Genomic DNA, 15335 nt, shown 5'->3' with positions numbered 1-15335 from the left:
GTGGGACAATGGGTAATATAATAATCAAAGGCCACAGTACAGTGAATTGTAATAACAAAAAAAAACAAGATGACCGTCACACGTGCATTGACTGGCCCTCAGATTCTCCCACAACGCAATCACAGACATTGTAAAAAAATATAAATCATCAATGATATAAAAGAATAATTACCGTCCTGCCAATATTAAATAGTTTGTGAGATTTCTGATACTTGAAATGTGTCTATATCTCTGACAGGTAACATGGTCTCTGAAATGTGTACAGATTTATGTAAGGACTTCTAACTTGTGGAATTAGAGGTATAGAGTTATTTTCTAAATTCAGCAATAATAGTGTCACAGGACCTGAGTTATTATGAAAAGCAAGACAAAAAAAGTAGTAAATGTTCTCTGGAACAAAGCATGTTACAATGCAAGGGATGCATATTAGTTTATTAATTTGCACATAAGTTAAATGGTGGCTGTTTTTTCATTTAACACACAACTACTGTTAGCTTTATTTGTACACTGAAATTTAAAGTTGATCTAGGACATGCCCTTCCGCAACTTTAAATCTGTCCCCACATTTTAAATTTACCTCTCCCTCCAATGCTAAATGGTTTTGACCAGTTACTCCTCTTTTAGGCTTTGCTATTCATAATGACTTAGGCCCACAGTGTTTGGTGTGTTATTACTTATCTCTTTCCCTCTGGATGAAGATGAAGGTCTCAGCCCCAGTTAGATTTTGACCTAACTGGATGTCTGAACTTGCTAGCTGTCCCTCTCAGCTCACACGCAATTCGTAAATAGTGGTGTGTCCCTTTCTGCTCATAGGCTCGCTTTGCTGTGTAATCTCCCTCAGACTGCTTGATACCTGATTTTCTGCACTGATCAGGCTACCAGACTTTTATGTGCAAAGCTACACCCAGCTTTTTTTTGAGAGCTCTGATGTCTCTCTTTTTGTTTGAACACTCTGTCTTTCCTGCAGACTCTCCTACACAAGCTCTCTCCTTCCTCTACTGCTGCCACACACACACACACACACACACACACACACACACACACACACACACACACACACACACACACCATGCTCCAAGCACCTCTTCCTGTCAGCTTTCTCCTTCCTTCCTGTCTTTCTTCTCACTGGCAGGGCTGACCTCTGCTTCACCCTGCATTTCCATAGCAATATGATCTCCTGGCTGCTCAGCATAAGACAGCCTGGTTACATGAGTAAGGGGACATTGGTTCTGGTTTTACTATGTGCCTTTTTATGTTTAATGTTATTGTTAAATTGGTTGAACTACACCCAGAAATTTGCTTTCCCGCATAAGTGCAACTGAAAACCACAAAATGTTTACCATGCAGCACTGCTTGTCTATGAACAGGAGCTACCAGGACTGTGCCTTAACAGCCCCAACAGCACCTTGTCCCAGAAGCGACTGTATGCAGAGGGTCCTGGCTCCTTAAGCATCTCAGTGCTATTATGATATATTTGACGCACTAAAGGGAACCTCTCTGCATACAGTGCAGAGACAAAAAAAGAAAAAAAATAGATGCCCTGCGGTAAGTATAGCATCAAGGGGGCACTATTATTATATTATTAATTATATTCATCAAGGGGGTCACTATTATTAATTGTACTCAGCAAAAGGGCATCATTATTAATTACACTCATTAAGGGTACAGTATTATTAATTACAGTCATAAAAGGACTCTTATTAATTACACAGATAAAGGGTGCACTATTATTAATTACACTGATCAAGGGGGCACTTTTATTAATTACAATCATCAACGGAACACTAATATTAAGTTCAATCATCAAGGGGACACTATTATTAATCTAGATCATCAAGAGGGAACCATTATTAGTTTAGATCATCATGGGCCTAATAGTGTAGTATGTTCAGAACTAGGGATGTTCACTGACCTCGTGGTTTGGTTTTGGTTTTAGATCTGTATTAATTTTGTGTTTAGGTTTTGGCAAAACTGCCCTCACATGTTAGGGTTTTGGATATGTATTTTTAATTTTTTTCTAAAAAAAATTGCTAAAAAATGCCAAATCCAAACATTCATTTAATATAAAATCATGCAAAAAGTCAACTTATCATTCACAAAATAAGAATAAAAGAGATTAATAACTTAATTAATTAATAATAACTAATTAATTTGATTTAATTAATTGATTTGATTTGATTCAATTAATTAATAAAGGGGTAGATTTATCAAACCTTCTAAAAGGGAAAAGTGAAGGTGCTGCCCATAGCAGCCAAAGAGATTCCATCATTTTCTGGAATGTACTAGATAACACCTTCCTTTTAGAAGGTTTAATAAATCTACCCCAGCATGTTTCTTTAAATAAATACAATATTGCAGAATATTGACAAAAGACTGATTTCTGACCCTCAGAAAATGCCATTACTTTTATAATGCTTTTTAATTTATCATCAAGACAAAAAAAAGGAGTAAATGTTCTCTGGAACAAAGCATGTTACAATGCAAGTGATGCATATTAGTTTATTATTTTGCAAATAAGTTAAATGGTGGCTGTTTTTTCATTTAACACACAACTACTGTTAGCTTTATTTGTACACTGAAATTTAAAGTTGATCTAGGACATGCCCTTCCGCAACTTTAAATCTGTTCCCACATCTTAAATTTACCTCTCCCTCCAATGCTAAATGGTTTTGACCAGTTACTCCTCTTTTAGGCTTTGCTATTCTTAATGACTTAGGCCCACAGTGTTTGGTGTGTTATTACTTATCTCTTTCCCTCTGGATGAAGATGAAGGTCTCAGCCCCAATTAGATTTTGACCTAACTGGATGTCTGAACTTGCTAGCTGTCCCTCTCAGCTCACACGCAATTCTTAAATAGTGGTGTGTCCCTTTCTGCTCATAGGCTCGCTTTGCTGTGTAATCTCCCTCAGACTGCTTGATACCTGATTTTCTGCACTGATCTGGCTACCAGACTTTTATGTGCAAAGCTACACCCAGCTTTTTTTTGAGAGCTCTGATGTCTCTCTTTTTGTTTGAACACTCTGTCTTTCCTGCAGACTCTCCTACACAAGCTCTCTCCTTCCTCTACTGCTGCCACACACACACACACACACACACACAGACACACACACAGACACACACACACCATGCTCCGAGCACCTCTTCCTGTCAGCTTTCTCCTTCCTTCCTGTCTTTCTTCTCACTGGCAGGGCTGACCTCTGCTTCACCCTACATTTCCATAGCAATATGATCTCCTGGCTGCTCAGCATAAGACAGCCTGGTTACATGAGTAAGGGGACATTGGTTCTGGTTTTACTATGTGCCTTTTTATGTTTAATGTTATTGTTAAATTGGTTGAACTACACCCAGAAATTTGCTTTCCCGCATAAGTGCAACTGAAAACCACAAAATGTTTACCATGCAGCACTGCTTGTCTATGAACAGGAGCTACCAGGACTGTGCCTTAACAGCCCCAACAGCACCTTGTCCCGGAAGCGACTGTATGCAGAGAGTCCTGGCTCCTTAAGCATCTCAGTGCTATTATGATATATTTGACGCACTAAAGGGAACCTCTCTGCATACAGTGCAGAGACAAAAAAAGAAAAAAAATAGATGCCCTGCGGTAAGTATAGCATCAAGGGGGCACTATTATTATATTATTAATTATATTCATCAAGGGGGTCACTATTATTAATTGTACTCAGCAAAAGGGCATCATTATTAATTACACTCATTAAGGGTACAGTATTATTAATTACAGTCATAAAAGGACTCTTATTAATTGCACAGATAAAGGGTGCACTATTATTAATTACGCTGATCAAGGGGCACTTTTATTAATTACAATCATCAACAGAACACTAATATTAAGTTCAATCATCAAGGGGACACTATTATTAATCTAGATCATCAAGAGGGAACCATTATTAGTTTAGATCATCATGGGCCTAATAGTGTAGTATGTTCAGAACTAGGGATGTTCACTGACCTCGTGTTTTGGTTTTGGTTTTAGATCTGTATTAACTTTGTGTTTGGGTTTTGGCAAAACTGCCCTCACATGTTAGGGTTTTGGATATGTATTTTTAATTTTTTTCTAAAAAATGCCAAATCCAAACATTCATTTAATATAAAATCATGTAAAAGTTAACTTATCATTCACAAAATAAGAATAAAAGAGATTAATAACTTAATTAATTAATAATAACTAATTAATTTGATTTAATTAATTAATTTGATTTGATTCAATTAATTAATAAAGGGGTAGATTTATCAAACCTTCTAAAAGGGAAAAGTGAAGGTGTTGCCCATAGCAGCCAAAGAGATTCTATCATTTTCTGGAATGTACTAGATAACACCTTCCTTTTAGAAGGTTTAATAAATCTACCCCAGCATGTTTCTTTAAATAAATACAATATTGCAGAATATTGACAAAAGACTGATTTCTGACCCCCAGAAAATGCCATTACTTTTATAATGCTTTTTAATTTATTATCATGCATTCCCATTGGGGGAACCAGACACATGACCACAAAAGGATACACATTGAGCAGTATTGTAGAATAAGTTAATGTTGCATAAGTCAAAGAGAGATAAATCGGGAGTGATTCTGTAATTTCATGCTCTAGTGTTATAAAAACTGCACCCAGCACTATATGTACTAAATACAGGTGGTGTTTTGGTTTATTTTATTTTGTAAGTATTTTATCTATAGATTAATTTATTGGTTTTTATATGCCATGCTGTCATATTTGTTAAATACATTGCATTTACTATTTACATTTTCTCGCTTTACCTTTCTGTTTTCATTCTGTGTTTTTTATGAAAACCTTCACATCATTCAGATATAGGTATATAGTTTTGCTGCCTTTGGTACAGTTCTAAGCCAAAATCATGATTATGAAAACAAACAACTGTGTTTATACATGGTATAGCAATATTAATACTAAAATTGCAACAATAACAGCATACAGCATTGCATGGGTTAAGCAACAAGCCCAGTTCTTACTAAACTTCAACACTACAGGTTTACTTAAATCCCAGTAAACCATATATTTCTATAACAGACTTATGCAACAAGCACCATATTTAACTTCTAAACCAACAACAATATAGTACATTACTCAGAAATACACAGCACACAGTGACCCATAACATCCCTTTGTACTAGAAGGGGGAGAGGAGTGTCTGCACACCTTTGCAAGACTACATGTTCTCTAATTCCTATTTATGCAGCATAATCCAGACACATTATCACATTATTTCACAATAGCCTCCATATTAAGTACAAGCTCTATTATATGTACAGTCAAATTCCTAATTCCGAAGTACAATGTAATAATATAACTGAAACTATCTTTCAAAATCACCTTTTCCACACAAACAATTTCCAACCAACTCCTATTACGAACCTCCATTACATATTTAACCATTACATATCCCCTTATGATCAAATATTACCACAGGCCAGAATGAATGAGTCCTGTTGGCTTGTCCATCGTGCTTAGAAAGTGAATGAATGAATGTATTTCTGTGTCCAGCGTATCTGAGAAGTGACCACAAAAAGGATATTCAGATTTGTCTTAAGATATGTTAACTACAAATGCCTCTGCAGGCGTAGTCCCTGTACAGTATACAGAGGAGCAGAAGAGGGGGGGGCAGGTACAAATTATCGGGTCCGGAGTTGCCTGGGGGTGTGGGGCCCGGCAGTCTAGTAATTTTTATTTATTTATTTTTTAATTATTCTACCAGAAGGTGGCGCTAGCGCACACCCGAAAATTGGAGGTATGGGTAATGTTAAGGGGGAGAGAGTGAGCAAGCTGACAGCTGTCAGCAGCTCCCAGTCCCTGGATAGTGGAGGAGTTCCTTCTCAACTTAGGTAAGTAAGCTGGGCTGGTGTTGTGGGGGGTGTTATGATGTGTCTGCTGGGGTTTATGATATGTCTGGGGGGGTAAGGATTTGGTTGGGGGTTAGGATGTTTTTTGGGGGGTAGGATGTGTCTGGGTGGTTAGGATGTGTCTGGCGCGGTTGTAATGTGGCGGTGACATAAATTTTTTGTGGGGTGGCGTGATGTGGCTGGGGGATGGCTTGTTAAATGTTATATTTTACTATAATGTATGTCTTATATATTGCATGCTAAAAATTAAGAGGCGCTCAAAAACCCTTAAACATATATATGTGTGTGTGTGTGTGTGTGTGTGTGTGTGTGTATTTAATGGTTTTTGAGTGCCTTAATTTTTATATAATATATACATTATAATAAAACATAACTTTATATATATCAGAGCGGAGATTCCAACTGTAATTGCCAGCGATGTGTGCAGAGCAATGTCCGCATCGCCGGCAATGGAATCTACCCCATATTGTTACTTTATGAATAAATTAGTTTGGAGTTATGCCATTTTCTCTCATTATTGAATTTATGTTTAAGGGTTTTGAGCGCCTCTTAATTTTTATTGTGCGTTTATCTTTGTATAGGGTTGAAGAGCCCCTAGAGGCAGCCATTTCTCTTATACACTTACAATTGTGTTTCATTATCTGACCATTTCCAAGCATATAGGTATCTGTGATTATTTTTATCACACATATTTTGCTTTTTATATAATTATATAATGCATGAGCTGTGCTCTGTATTGTGTTCACTAATTATTTTCCATATTTCATGTACAAATAATGTATTTCATTTTTCAAACAGGTCCCAAAATTCCAGGATCCATACAAGAATCCATTACCAGGTTGTGAAAGTTGCAATAACAGGTAGGTGAGAGCAACGCCATTTTAATACACAATGGGGGGAATTCAATTGCCGGTGATGTGGCGCGTGGACATTTCTGGCAAAATCTCTGCTGCAAAGTGTCTCACAGATGTTCCAGAGACACTGCATGGCTAATTGAATTCCCCCATAATGTCATGTGTAAAGTGGTGCAGACACAGTCCATGTTGGCCACGCCCCCATCACTATGTGGTCACGCGCCTGCTGTGCGGTGACAAACATACCTTCTCCTAATATGTGAGGAGGGAGGCCCAGAAAGTTGCTGTACCGGGGCCCCAAGTTCCTCTTGGCAACCCTGACAGTATATGAACCAGGCCTATTCTGATGTGACCAAAAGGTCTAAAACTCATTTAACAACTATGTTTCAGGGGTGGACCTAGAATTTTTTGTTTAGGGGGGGATTTCTGTCCCGCCCCCTTTTTGCTAACAGAAGCAGTGGGCATCCAGCAGCAGCTCACTAGGCAGGCAGGGTATGCTGCTCGGCTGCGCTGATTGTGTTAAAACACAATCAGAGCGGCCGGACAGTATTCTCTGCCTGCCTGTCAGACGCCGTGAACATAAGAATAGTGAGCTACTGCTGGATGCCCATTGCTGCTAAGGGGGTAATTGCCCCGATCACCCCCCAAAATGGATCTGCCACTGCTCTATTTGGACAAAGCTTAGTATCATGCCATCTAAGGTGGAGGAAGAGAGTACTGTACAGGGACTTGTTTGAATGGAACATGATACATTATACTCTTTTTAGTTATGTTATTATATTATTAAGAGGAGAATACATTTTACATTGCCTAGTTGGTAATAAATTACATGAAGTGATATTGCTGTTTATTGATATTTTATTCTTACGCTGCTAAACCTTTTATTGTTTTCTACTTGGTACATACTGTATACTATGTATTGCAAGGTTAATATAACACATTAGAAAGTAAACTTCTCACTACTTGCACATTACTTTTAACATGTGGAAAATATGCATAATCCAAAAACATACTGGTAGGTTAATTGGCTGCTATCAAAATTGACCCTAGTCTGTCTGTCTATGTCTGTGTGTGAGTGTGTGTCTATATTAGGGAATTTAGACTGTAAGCTCCAATGGGGCAGGGACTGATGTGAATGAGTTCTCTGTACAGCGCTGCAGAATTAGTGGCGCTATATAAATAAAAGATGATGATGATGATGATGATGATAATCAGGCTCAAATACCAGCCAATATGCAATAAATTTACAATGTTAATTCACCATTCCAAAACTGTATCTTTTAGAGAAAATGTAGAATGAGCAGGTAACCTTAAAAACACCTTGGGCCTGAGTCATTAAGCAAAAAAATAAGTAAATATCCTACTGGACAAACCATGTTACAATGCAAGGGATGCAAAATAGTTTATTAATTTGCACATAAGTTAAATACTGGCTGCTTTTTCATATATACACAAATACTTGATAGCTTTCTTTTTACACTGAAATTTAAAGTTGATCTAGGGCATGTCCTACCCCAACTATAAATCTGTCCCCACATTTTAAATTTACCTCTACCTCTAATGCAACATTGTTTTGCCAAGGTGCTAATTTAATCCATTTTTTTGCTTTGCTCTTTGTAATGACTCAGGCCCCTCATGTGCTGCATTGAAAAGACATGATGCAACTAGAATGAAATCCTTTAGATATTTCCATACAATTCTTATGAGATGGTATTGTACATACAGTGATGCAACACTTTTCAGACATGTTCATGTAACGCCAAAGACTAATATTGTATCTCTCTGTAAACCACTTCTAACAACTTATGTTGAAATGATTCACTTACAATTCTCTATTCTAATAGACCCCTTAGGGTGACAATGACAAAAAGCCTGTAATTGAAAGCATTAGACCTGCTGTGTCAGATCTCCCCTGCTCTGCTACAGAGACAGCCAAGCAGTGCCAAAGGTGATTGGCAAAGGTCTCTATATTTGAGTGTCAGGAAAGTGACTGGTGGAGGCTTCACGGGAAGGATGCCTACGAAAGACTATTAATTGAAAGGAAGGGAATTTAGTAAACTGGTAGCGAATAGGTTTTTGCAATAATTAAAACATTTTGATTTAACAGTGCAACATTTGTTAGTTAATTATTTCATCACTGGTTATTGAGAATACATATCTATTCAACAATGTTGTTTACTTTGTTATAAATTATGTGAAAATATATGACAATTACTAGTATCTGAACATATATCAAACATTTTAACCTCCACTGTATAATAATAAATCACTCAACATACAATTCTTACATTTAACTACAATTCACATATTGTGCATTATTACCTATCCCACAGTCATTTAAACCATAAGAAAAGAATTAGATGGAAAAGCATAATGAATAAGAGGAAAAAAATGTAACAGACGTTCCTGGGCAAGTTGTGTACAGTTTCCAAGCAACAAACCATGAGGGATTTTACAAGGTCTCATGGATTCATTAGATTTCAGACATCTCTGTGAAGTCATTCATAGGATATTTTGTGACTTTGGAGGTTAAGAGAGCTGAAATATAGATTAACAAGTTTAAGTCACTTGAACACTTAGACAATTTTTCACCTGTTAGGGAGAAATAATTCATATTATATTGAGTTGGAAAATTAGCTAAAATAGGCATGATCACATATGGATACAGTCACTTCCTTGTCTTTACTTTGGCAAATGCTGCAGACATAAAATAAATTCAACATCCAGTCAATTGACAAAACCAAACAGTATTGCAATAATAGGCTACACAAATTAAGTTTTTTTGTATATTTGTTATATTATACTGTAATATATACATATACTTTATATTCCAGTAGCCATTATGCTTTGCCATTGTTTGATCTTTGAGAAATAATATTCATTACATTTTTAACTTAAACCGCTTTAGACTGATCACCCAGTGGCATTACATTAAATGCCAGTGACACTGTATGTTAATCATAGTAGAATTTGACATGCAGTGGTTAGCAAACGCTTGCACTTGCCATTGACTCCAGTTTGTTTAATTTTTTTGACTACAAGTAAATTGAGTAGGCTTCTGACCCCAAGTGCAAATTGAAGTGTTTATAGTAAAAGCATGTAATTTGACACCAATTACTATGAAATGAAATAGAAGTAATGTTGCTGAATTCACACTGGCAATTTGCTGTGTTGCATGTTCCTCCTGAAAGTCTTTGAGTTCCTAGTTAAGTACAAAGGTGTCGAAAATATGCTTTAGAAGAAAAATTCCATTGTATTGTCTTTGGTTTAAAAAAATACAGGTTAGGAGACCAAGCGCTTCAGTTCCTTTCTTATTCATTTATTACTTCTACATACTTTTTTCTCCTTATTACTGTAAATGATTTTAAAATCATGTACATAGACAAGGCTTTCCTTTAACCAAAACAATACAATAAAAAGAGACCTACTAAGACAAAAGTAATACAAAAGTGGAAGCTGCTCAAATCAATTGATTTGAGCAGCTTCCACTTTTGTATTTGTCTGAGAGGCATGTTGGTGTCAGTAGCTGAGGGGGAGTGCTGACATTGGATTGCTATTTGGAGGCTTCTGGGGTACCTCTTTGGTAAGTTAGCTCTCAATTTAAAAACACATATGTATGGCCCAAATATAGGGACTCTCATTGTTTAGAGTAGGACCATCCTATATGCAAAAGCGCCTTGGCGTGGCAGGATGGCTTAAACATACATTTGCAAATGTGTGCAACAAAGACTTTTGCATTTTTATCTACAGTAGAAATGGCAGATCTGTTGCTGGCTATAGCAGTGTGCTGGGGAAAAAATGTTGTGTGTATGTTCCTTGCAGGATAACCCCACCCTTTCAGCACCTGTTATGGCCTATAAATTGATTTGAGCAGCTTCCACTTTTGTATTTGTCTGAGAGGCATGTTGGTGTCAGTAGCTGAGGGGGAGTGCTGACATTGGATTGCTATTTGGAGGCTTCTGGGGTACCTCTTTGGTAAGTTAGCTCTCAATTTAAAAACACATATGTATGGCCCAAATATAGGGACTCTCATTGTTTAGAGTAGGACCATCCTATATGCAAAAGCGCCTTGGCGTGGCAGGATGGCTTAAACATACATTTGCAAATGTGTGCAACAAAGACTTTTGCATTTTTATCTACAGTAGAAATGGCAGATCTGTTGCTGGCTATAGCAGTGTGCTGGGGAAAAAATGTTGTGTGTAAGACAAAAGTAAGTAGATAGTTTTTGTTTTGTCTTCTATATAATTACACTTTATTTTATACTTGACGATGCAAATATGCGGAGAGTTTATTGATTAAACTACAAAAATAGTTACTTAGAATTACATGACAAATTCCCTTACATTACATTGTAATAGTTTGTAAATTATAGATATAATTTGTGATATTTACATAAATGGATTTTTCCTTTTGTTCCATAAAGCAAAAACAATATCTATTGGGTTGTCATAGTCATCTCCAGTACTCACCTTGATCCCACATAAATAGGAAGTGGCAATAGGGCATGAGAAGAATTTTTTATTATCTTGCAACACTATTAGCACTCAAAGTTTCAGGACCTCTAAGGTCTATTTATGACCAGACCCGAAAGGAAGAAAACATTTTTCCGGGAACACTGCTCAGTGCTACACATATGAAATGATATATATTAGCATGTATCACAGCACAATTATTTTACCATTTTTTAGTGACTGTTACATGATGCTAACTCAAACTAATGATTTATAGCTTCAATGTATCATTTTACTCTCTTTTATTTCCTTAGATAATGGGGCATATTCAATTGGCCGCGTTACTGTCAAAAGTAACGCGGCTTGCGCACTATTACCGTTATTACGGTAATAGTGCGCGTAATTACCATTATTACAGTACCTTTAACGCCGGCTTTCTGCTCACAGCTCAGGGAGCTGCGAGCTGAAATCCAGGTTAGAATTACCGTAATAACGGAAATACATTTAACGCAGCGTTACTTTTGCGAGTAACGTGGCTAATTGAATATGCCCCTATGAATCTATTGATTTCAAATAAACATGCATTTTTATTGTCCTGTGACTTTTCAACCTTGGAAGCAAAGATCCAATATTTACTGTTCGGTTTTACTCATGTATTAACTTATGAACTCCTACTCAGCCTTATATAATTAACTAGAAGACCACACACTCTGATAAATGGAACATTAAAGGTAAAGCGAAAACCTAGACATCAAATGTTTAATGGTGATTTTCAAAAGCTTTTCAAGTGGGTTCAAAGTGTACACTACAATCAGTTTCTGTATTGAAATGGCAAGACGATTTATTTATAGCTGATTTCTTATAAATACCATTGAAAACCACACCCAACAATGAGCAGACAATTGTTTTTAAGGAATAGTAAAAATATTGCACAGTTTATCATTGTTTCTGATGTCATTTTTACTATTCAGAATATATGGAAACAATTTATTCAACACTTACCATATTTAAAAAGCAATTGACCGATATGTGCACAATTTAAATGACACTATAGTTTATTCTGAAAAGCAATTTGTAGAATACCTTTATTTTAGGCATGGAGAGTAATATAGATAACAGATTTTAATAGTTGGATAAAAGGAGAAATAAGGCTGACCTTAAATGCGTGAATCATGGAAAGAGAAAGAAAAGTGGATGGGAGTGGATGTGATGGGGGCAATGAATGGATTCAACAAAATAAGGGAATTGTGGTATTATGGGAGACAAGCAGTGAGAGAAAGAAAATTTGGTTTGGAAAATCCTAGAGTGTGCAACACAATGCAAATGTGGTGAATAAGAAAGTGGTGAATAAGAAGGTAGCGTGGACGAGTAGAGTGAAATTTTGTGAAAATCTGGTATCTATCTATCTATCTATCTATCTATCTATCTATCTATCTATCTATCTATCTATCTGTTTAACTTTAAATATATCTGAATACTAATCGCTGCATCTGTCTTCTTATGTGTGATCAGCATGTTTCATATCCATAACTCATACAAACTAAGTTCTAATTTCACAGTATGTCAGATGAGAAGCTGAGCCACCAGGTCAATCAAGATATTTAATCCTCATGTGAAAGGAGGTTTAGATGCTTGTCTTAACATCTTAAAATATGTTTTATGACACACAGAGTGGCATCTTATTTATATCTTTTACTAAGTAACTGTAGCTTTACTTAGAGATGATGTATGATATGCAGACGAGCATGCTGCAGTACCAAGACACATTACATCATGCTACTATCTTGTACTTTAAACATTCCTTTTTGTCCTGCTCATGACATGTACTATATTACACTGCTTTCTCAGCCGTTATGAAGGTGATTATTAGAGACAACATAAAGTGTTCAAGCCTTTAGCCTTGAACTTATTAGTGATATCACATGTCAGAAATAATATATCTTGATTGAACTGACAGACCAAAGATCACTGATTATTTTCATTTGTCATTTAAATAAATGTCAAAAATATTTTGAAAATATTTAAAATGAAAAATAATATACAAAGAAGTTACTAGTACTATGATTGCATTTGAATCGGAAAACAACATGAAATAATGTAATAAAGCATATACCTTTAATGAATGTATAATTGTTAACCAGTGTTATAATGAAATAATCCTCAGTATATGAAATATAGATATATTTTAATTTACTGGGTAAATACAATGTGATTTTATTTGTAAACCAATACATAGCTGTGATTATAGCTATTTTTTGATAAGATAAAACTCTCAACTGTTGTTTAACATGGTTTTATACTCTAAATGTATTACTAGTGCTATTGTTGTTGTTGAAATGTTTTAAACCTCCTCATAGACAGAAAAAGCAACAGTGACTCCAGTACGCTGAAATAAGTAACTGATACCTACATTATAAATAAAAAAGTTTACAGGAAATGTTATATTTAGGTATAGTAGTGAAAGTTCTGACTACTGCATATACAACTAAAATTGAATAGAGCAGGAGACATGCTTAGATAACACATAAAATGGGCTCCTGGACCAGATGGCACAGACTAAAGGTGTAGAAAATCTGTTTTGGTGTTTTTTGGCATCTCATATTGCTGTATTTATAGCTTGTGGCAGATGACTCCTACCTTTGCAGATCAGGGCACTCCCTTTGCAAATTGGCCTACAGGTCAGTGTTTATGCGCAATATATTTGTGCAAAGGGTTTTAGAGCATTCTCTTTTTAATGTGAACCCAGAGGTGGGGCTGTTTTCATATTATAGCAGCATAAGCTGTGCCTACTCAATATATTTAATATTTAAAACCTCACAAATGACAATTGAAAGAAAGATCATCCCATTGTTGTCCTCCTAATTTCTCAAGTTCATTAATACCTAAAAGAGAGTCAAGCAAACAATTGTTAGGGAAAAAAAATCAGAAGACGTAAAATTCAATGAGAAAAGGGTTTCTAAAGGCAATGTAGGCAGGACTTTTTTACTTTTGAGATCCACATGGGAAGTGCAGAGCACAAGGTTGACAAACATAAAAGTAAACTAACAATTTTACAAGAAACTTAAGAGCGCAATATCAAGTGCAATCTGAACTTTCATAATGTGTGCAGACTTGGACTTGGGAGTTTCATTACTTATCTACTGCTGATTATGTGCTACTACAACCAAAGCTAGGTCACAGACAAAATAGCATTAATTACCTTACATGGCAATAGCCTACTGATTATAATTGCTCATACTGGGCCAGTCTCCTCACTGTTGCTTTCCAATGCTGAACATAGGGTTCACACTAATTGAAAGTTTTAGGGTTAGACTTTGGGTAGAGGAAGGCTGAGAACGGGTCAGGCATAGGATGATTGTTAACTACCCTACCTTACATCCAGTGGTGACCTCCACCATATTTAAGCAATTGCTTGTCCAGATATTAGACAATGTCAAATGAGCCACAAGCAACCCAGGTCTGAGCCTGTATAAATTTCATCAAATCCCTATCTAGTGCCAGTTCAATTAATTTTGTCTGGTCCTTAAATGAGTGCTGCTGTTGTACCAGGCTCACTTCTGTATTTGATTCTTACATTATAAACCATGGTTCAGACCCGGCAGGCTTGACATGTTTTTATCTCCAGGGGTAATGGAGTCTGTACAATAATGTAAAGAGTGCTATCATCTTTGTTCTGGACCTTTATTGTAATTCAGATTGTGTGCCCAGTATACTGTACTGTACAAAGCAGGGCAACTAAAATGGTGCATGGCCTACATCACAAAACTTACCCGGATAGAATAAAACATCTTAATATATATAGTTTGGAGCAGAGAAGAGAAAGGGCGGACATGATAGAAATTTTCAAAAAATCAAGGGTTTTAACAAGATACAGGAGAGAAACATTCTTCAAAGGAAGAGAAGTATTAGAAAACGAGGACATGCACTGAAAGTAGAGATGCTTCACTGATTTTGGTTTTGGTTTTGGATTTGGATTAGCTTCGTGTTTTGGTTTTGGCAAAACCGTCCTTGTGTGTTTTGGTTTTGGATCTGTATTTTTTACAAAAATTGCTAAAATATGCTAAAATCACATAATTTTTCTCTTTTTTGATCCTACATTATTATTAACCTCAATAACACTAATCATTTGCAGTCAATTTTGTCCACCTCACAGGTCAC

The sequence above is a fragment of the Mixophyes fleayi genome, chromosome 5 (genome assembly GCF_038048845.1).
Source record: "Mixophyes fleayi isolate aMixFle1 chromosome 5, aMixFle1.hap1, whole genome shotgun sequence".
Taxonomy (NCBI): domain Eukaryota; kingdom Metazoa; phylum Chordata; class Amphibia; order Anura; family Limnodynastidae; genus Mixophyes; species Mixophyes fleayi.
The sequence above is the reverse complement of the archived record's forward strand: the minus strand, read 5'-3'. Positions refer to the sequence as shown.